Below are 7,793 nucleotides of genomic sequence, written 5' to 3'. Positions count from 1 at the left end.
GAATCGATCGGGGGTAGCGGAGAAACCCCACTCATTTTAATCCGTGAATCAAAAACTATGAATGGGGAAGCAAGTGGCCCATCCACCGTGATGGGTGCTCGGAAATGGACGAAGGGAGGAGGATAAATCGCGGTCTCCATTGCACGATTCCGAAGAGAAAGAGGGGAGCAGCTGAACGAAGGCGGATGAGATAGACGCTGAGGGCAACTGGGTTTTAAATAGAGAGGAGGAGCGCGTTGCATTTAATTCGGCTTTAGCTTGACGCAACGATCTGGGCCGTCCAGCGATCAGCCTACTTTCTTTGAGGAGTTTGACATGTTCTTTGAGGAGTTTGAAATGCTGAACTGGGATTTATTGGACCGATTAATCGCTTCATATCCAAATATGACCATATTCGCTCCACCTAACCTGGGGTGATCGGGTCAAGGATTAGAGGGAGAGAGAAGGGTTAAGATAGGGGTTGGGACGTAACATGCCCCATTTCTCTTCGGAGAAAGTAGCAGCGTTTATAGCCTCTCTTCAGGAAGAGTTCACGGGCGGAAGCACATGTTCTCTCTAATACTAATTTACTTTTTATACGAGGTGCTTTCGCATTTGTTTTTCGGCCCCATCTCTCTTTTGAGTTGACTCTAGTGGCAGACTTGAGGATGAGAACAAGCAAAGATTGTTGTGTTGGGGAGACAAGAAAAATTGTTTGTATAGATCCTAGAACAACACAAACAGACCGCCGCACGATCGCTGCACGACCGCCGCACGATCATGGCACGACTGCAGCACGACCGCCGCACATCTTCCCCAACTGCCGCCGCAGGATTGCCAAAATAGACAAGCGACAAAGGAGAAACCCACTCGCCGTGATCGGTCCCCAATCAAGGGGTGGCGGCAGAGAAACCCACTCAGCCCGCAAGCAAGCCGGCTGTCAAACGCAAATAATTAACCAAGTAATGCACCAAAATAAACATTATGGCTGCATTCACAGCTTCAACATGTGTGCCAACATGAGAATATACGAATAACAAATGCAGCATAAGAAATAAAATGATATTTTTACTCAAATCTTCAATTTCATAAGCACTTGAGGAATCAGGACGCCATGGCAAGCAGGTAAGATAATATCTTAAATCATCACATAAAATTTTATATATTTCGATGGGCAGCGGCGAACAAATCCCACGCACCGATGGGCGGCGGCGGAGAAACTCCATTCATTATGATCGCTCCCTCAAAAACGACGAATGGTGAAGAAGGCGACCCATTCACCATGATCGGTCCTCGGAAAAGGGCAAACGGAGCAGGAGAAATCGCAGTTGCCATGGACACTTTCGAAGAAGAAGAGGAAGGGAGATGGGGGGCAGACTCGCGATGTAGGGTTTGGAAGGCAGGTATAAAGAGTGACTTTAGCTTCACGCAACAATCTAGGCCGTCCGATCCGGTCAATTTGATCCACCTGAACTCATGGAATCGAGCTCGGGCCGAGCCCAAGCCTACTCAGCAAATGCCCGGTTGGAGAGAAATTCATTTTGTTCTTGCGGATTCGCCGTGTGGGACCCGCTGCATTGACGTGGCGAGGCCAACCAACCATCATTGCTCACTTGCATGCTATGAACTCATCTTGCTTGGCATCAAGAGCATGTGTATATCTCGCTTTCAGATTCGTCAGTTAAGGCTTGTTTGGTTCAACTTGGGGAAATAACTTTGCTTTTCCCGAAATATCTTTGAATGAATGGGCATTTTGTGAAAGCAAGTGTGTTTGGAAACTCATTTTTTGTGTATATTTTGCAAAAGCAACTTTAAGATGAAAAGAAAAAGGAAAAGAAGAAAAGAAGAGAGCCAACATATCATACAAGAGATTTTGGGATACTATCAAGTGGGGATATCATCAATCGCACTTACAAGACAAGTTTTATGAGAATTGGCGTATCTATTATCTCTCTTTTCTCCCAAAATAGATAGAAACGAGAAAAAGAAAATTCAGGATTGCCGAGAAGGGAGGAAGGCATCGCTCTTCTTCCCCGAGCCTCTTCTGAGCTTGACCTGAGTAGATAGCTCATAGAACATCAAGATGGGATGGATGATCACATACTTCAATTCAAAGTGAATATAGAACAGTCGCATTGGATCTCAAACGTGTAAAATATTAAATCCGCTCCAACAAGAAAAACTTGCACCTAGTGCAGCAACTCGAAGGAAAAGGAGCTACTAACAAGCTATCACAAATTCTCGTACTTGGTTTACTCACACATTTTTGCATTTCACCAAATCATCATTTTTCAATGAATGACAATACCTAAAAGGGGCTTTCACAACATGAGCTTCAAGAGGCTGCCTTATAACAGCTGAGCCTTCATTCAAATTGCGGCATTGCCGTTGTTAGTAAAAGGCTAACTAGCAGCTCGAGAAAATATTAGGGTGCGCATGGCAACATTTCTATTTCGGGGAACTATTTCTTTTCAAAAATATTTTTTTTCTAATTCTACTCCGAGAACAATTTCTAAGTAAAATAAAGTGTTTAGTAATTATACAAAAATTTTATTCTTGAAATAGAAAAAAAGAATATAAATGCGTTTGATAAAAATTTATAAATTTTTGTATTTATTTGCTTTTTCTTCTTACTCACGGATCACCGACCATCGTCCACCTCCGCACAACCGCCGCACGACTGTCACACAATCGCCGCACGATCGCCGCACGACCACCGCACAACCGCCGACTATCATCACCAACCGTCGCCGCAAGATTGCCGCCCACAGTCCACCGGCCGCAGGAGGGGGCAATGGCTGGTGAGCTGTGGGCGGCGGTCGATAGTAACAGTCAGCGGTCATGCAGCGGCAAGCGGCAAGCGACGATGGAGTTTCGGATCGGATGGTTACTAAGGAATTCAGTCTAGGCAAATGTGTCTACTACCCACAAGTCCACCGCTCTTCATTAATGGTGGGTGTTGTACTTACATAAAGTAACGATAAGTTAAATCTTCTAACAGAAACATATTGGTTACGAGCCACTAAACAAATCGTTCCAGTGGAGTGGTGCAAAACAAGAGTATTATGAACCCAATAGCATGGAGAAATGTCAACAGTTCCAGACGCGGGTGCCTACAATTTGGATAGGGAACTATTACTACTGTCAAGGATGCATGTAAACCCAGTCCCATGTTTTTATACAAGCAAAATTCCTGAATGAATCTACTTTGCAGTTAAACAGAGACAATCCATATGGGATGGATCAATTCCTTCGTATTCTACATTGTACAAATCCTCGAAAAACACAAACAGAGATTGAAAATTGCGAACTCATTATGCTATATGAGGAACAAAAACGCACCTCGTCATAAACTAGTCAAGAGGGAAAAGAAATCTCAACTAAAAAGGGAAAAAATTTATATGAGATTTCAAATTGAGGGATATGGATTATTTAGGTTACTGTGATTGTCGATGTATACTCAAGATAGTTTTTTTTATTTTTTTGTTAGAATACTCAAGATAGTTTACTACTTACTTTGTGTTAGATAGTTCTTTTTTAAAGAAAACTATGTAAGAAAATTAGACTTGTCAACATGAGTCAAAGATTCATTTCTTAATCTGTACAACTCATATTTGATGGGCTGAGTTATTATATGATTAGTTGTATTCAATAAATTGATTTTGATGGACTTAAATGACTACGTCCAAAGAAATATGATGTTAAATGGGTCAATAGTTTATCCAACCCAACCCAAAAAACAATGGACTCCCCAAATTGCTCTTAGTTTAAAGAAGTCTTGATGGGCTTAGAGAATACGCATGAATTCAAAATATCGAAACGGGTTCTTTTTTTTTTCCCATTAGTTTTTTATTTTATTTTATCAATCTTGTAAGTTTTGTTTGTCAGGTAACGGAGCAAATCTTTCTATGGTCACATTCAACATTATTACTTTTACTTAATATTCTAATATTAATTCTATGATTACAATTAGTGATCAACGTAAAACATCTTTTTCAATATCTTGCATCTTATTTAATTAAAATTTCAATTCCTCCATGTTATTCATTCTGCGATTTCATAAATGCACTACCACATACTAACTTTTTCTTATTGCCCATTATGAATCAATACAAAAATTGAAAATTCTTGGCAATATTGAAAGCTGATTCTTTCAACATCTTATGGTCAAAATAGCCAATTCTATCCAAATAAGATACACAACTAAAGAGCTTTAAAATAGGTTAACTATGTGTATAGATGTGAAAACATGTTATTAAATTTGTGTCGCTTATAAATAACACAATACAAGTTAAATGGATGAATTGAAGTCTGATCAATTTCGATCCAACCTCAACCCAACCTAATCTGACCATTTCATAAACCTACTCACCCTCAGAGATTAACCTAACTCCCATAATCAGTACCCATTTTCTTTTAAAGAAAGCCTTCCATGCAATCTCGGTTGGTTTTATGGCCTAACACGCAGGCCTATGTTTCCATGCAATAAAGGTAATAATGCAATCAAATCAAACAACGACTGAACATAAACGATCCAAACAAGGAAGCAAGTAGATAAAGTTTGGCACCCAACATATACTTTCACGTATTACCCTTTTTGACGGATCAACCTAACATGCGCTTTCACTCGATTATATAAGAAGCCCCAAAAGACTACCAAGCTCCACTCCATACCGTCCAATGACGACTCCCTCATTCATGCTTTCGGGGCTTAGAAATTTTCCTCACACTACGCAAAAGCAACCGCATTCCACAATCCCTTGGTAGGGATACCATGGCATGCACAAAGATCAAGGGGGCAAGATAAGATCACTTCAACACACTGGTGGTTGAACATAGAACATCCATATAGAACATCCAGATGGGACGCAGCATCATATACTTCAACTCAAAGTGACTCCGGAACAGTCGCATTGAAGCTCAAACATGTAAAATATTAAATCATCTCTAGCAAGAAAAAAGCACACAAGTGCAGCAACTCTAAAGAAAAGGAGCTGCTAAGAAGCTATTACAAATCCTCAGTACTCAGTTCACGCACATCATTCTGCATGTCACCAAATCACATTTTTCAATAAATGGCAATGCACCAAAACGGGTGGACAACATGAGCTTCAAGAGGCTGCGTTCATTCGAATGCATCGTCGTCGTCGTCGGGAAGAGGCTGACTAGCAGCTTGAGCAAGCTCCGCCTCATGCCTGCAAGCACAGTAGCTAGTTGTCAGATGCAAATAATTAACCAAGAGGAAGTTGGGCAGTAATGCACCAAATAACTGCATTCGCAGTTTCAACATGTGTGCCAACATGTGAATATACGAATAACAGATGTAGCATAAGAAAGTCAGAATATGATATTTTTACTCAAATCTTCAATGTCACAAGCACTCGAGGAATCAGGACGCCATGGCAAGCAGGTAAGATAATATCCTAAATAATCACATAAAATTCCAACGAATGGGAGAAAATAGAGATGATGAGTTCCATACTGTTGCTGGGCAGCCAAGTCAATATGTACTTCCGGAGGAGCAAGAGCAGGAGACTCCACAAAGTGAAGGTTAGGGTCCCTACAGTTCAAAAAATGTTACATCATCCACAAAAAGACAAAAAAAAATCTGAGGGGCAAAACAATATTTCAAATTACCCAGCAAGTTTTCTGGCGAGATAGAGAAAGGGCTTCTCAAAATTGTAATTGCTTTTGGCAGAAATCTCATAGTATTGAAGATTCTTCTTCCTGTGGAACGTAACCTGCTTCGCCTTAACTTGCCTGTTTTCACATCCACCTTGTTTCCACATAGAACAATGGGTATGTTCTCACAGACCCTACATACAGGCAATAAAAAGTTAAAGCCACCTCCATACAAAGGTAAGGTATGAAACAGAAAAGTTAAAAGCTGATTAGAAAATGCATTGTAGGAAAACCTGCAGAGATCGCGATGCCATGTGGGGACGTTCTTATAGGTCAACCTGGCAGTGACGTCAAACATGATGATGGCACATTGACCATGAATGCTGCAGAAGAAAACAGCCAAACCCACATGAATGAGCAATTATACATAACTTATAAATCCAGAACATGTATAAAAAGTTGAAACTTATAAATGTATAAAAAGAATGTGAAACATTATGCATATGCCAAAAATTTAGAACACGAAACCAATAGTTACTCACAAAATTATATGAAAACAACAAGGAAATATGTAATTTCCCATTTACTTACTAGTAGCCATCTCTCAGTCCACCAAACTTCTCCTGGCCGGCAGTATCCCAGCAGTAAAATCTAATTTTGCCACAGTTGGTGAAGAAATCCAACGGATGAACCTCAACCCCAATGGTCGCTGTTCAAACCCAATCAAAATCCAATCAATTCCCATATAACAAGAGGGACACCCAAACAATAAGGCACAATCCAGACACATACGCTCATATTTCTTCTCAAACTCCCCAGTCAGATGCCTCTTCACGAAAGTCGTCTTGCCTGCGAAATGGATAAATAGTTCAGATAAATAGTTCAGATCAGGCGGCAAGGGTGAAATTTAAGTTTAAAACAATAAATGCCAAAGATCAAGAACATCAATGCCCAAGATTGCTCCCCTAAGATTGATTTCCACCTCCATTCCAGCAACCAAATTTTCCAAGGCAAAATATACATTTCCGGCCGTAAACACCCGATCAAGGCAGAAACACTTCCCATTAATTCCAGATAATAACCATCAACACCGGAAAAATTAGGAAATAAGGCAACGATCCCACCACCCCCTCCAAAAAAGACACAGATCACACGAAAAGCACTCAAGAAGACCAATAAAAACCAATAGAAAGAAGAAGAAACACGAGCCGCAATCGAGTCGTTCCATCAAATCGAAACTAAAAATACAAAGAACTTACCAGTGCCTCCGTCGCCGACGATAACGAGCTTGAAGCTCGGGTAATCGACGGTCTGTTGATTCGGCAAAGCCTACCAAAAAAAAAAATCAAACAAAAAAAATCAGGAAAAAAAGAAAAAAAAAAAAAAACAGCATCGGAGCTCCAGGCCGAAACGTCATCGACCATCCCCGCCGCGTCCGAGGGCTCGCGAACGGCGATCCGCCGGCGACAATCGGGCCCAAACAGCGAAATCTCAAGGACAACAGAACGCGAGCGACGGAAGAGAAAACGCACTCACCATGATCAGGTCCTCCGGGCGGCGGCGGCGCGAGGTTTCGGAGGGAGACGAGGCGGAACGAAGGCGAGCGAGATAGAGCGAGAGGGGAGAAACCAGTGAGGGCAGCTAGGGTTTATAAGAGACAGAAAAGAGGGGGAGAGAGAGAGAGAGAGGAGCGCGTGCGTTTTATTCAAAGTGGCTTTCGCTTGACGCAACAATCTGGGCCGTCCGATCCGCCGATTCCCCCTGTTGAGGGGCGCGAACCAGGTCGGCTGTGCGATCTCATTACTTCACTCGGGGAGTTTGAAACGCGAATTTACTCGAGCCATTAAGGGTGCACGACAAATCAAAAATTTTATTCTAAAAATAATTTTTTTATTTCAGACTTATTTTTGGAAAAAAAAATCTGTTTGATAAAATTATTTTATTTTTATTTTCAAAATAAATTTTTATTCCAAAAATAGATTTTAAATAAATCAAACGAAAAAATTTCGACTTTTCATTTCTGTAATGTAAATAATAAATAAAAATTCTTCTCATCGTTCGTCTTTTATGAATCGATCTGTCCATTCGTGGCTGCACGCCTGGTCCTTTGGTTGCCACCATTCGCCGGTCACCAATTGCCGCCACCATCGTTCATCGGCCCCAGTCGTCATCATCGCGATCCATCGATCACC

At 41.2% G+C, this 7,793-nt stretch overlaps 1 pseudogene across 1 annotated transcript; it reads right to left on the bottom strand.

Annotated features, from left to right (window-relative positions):
- Positions 1-4,805: 4,805 nt before the first annotated feature.
- Positions 4,806-7,285, bottom strand: LOC120292133 (annotated as a pseudogene). The gene is made up of 8 exons (XR_005549797.1): positions 7,138-7,285; positions 6,861-6,930; positions 6,394-6,450; positions 6,193-6,310; positions 5,895-5,984; positions 5,617-5,795; positions 5,462-5,539; positions 4,806-5,174 (listed from the first exon to the last, which is right to left on the bottom strand). The product of XR_005549797.1 is annotated as a GTP-binding nuclear protein Ran1A-like (transcript).
- Between the last annotated feature and the right edge of the window lie 508 nt (positions 7,286-7,793).

Source organism: Eucalyptus grandis, chromosome 3 (assembly GCF_016545825.1).
Source record: "Eucalyptus grandis isolate ANBG69807.140 chromosome 3, ASM1654582v1, whole genome shotgun sequence".
Classification (NCBI taxonomy): Eukaryota; Viridiplantae; Streptophyta; class Magnoliopsida; order Myrtales; family Myrtaceae; genus Eucalyptus; species Eucalyptus grandis.
Note: the sequence above shows the minus strand (reverse complement) of the source record. Positions and strands in the feature narration are given on the sequence as shown.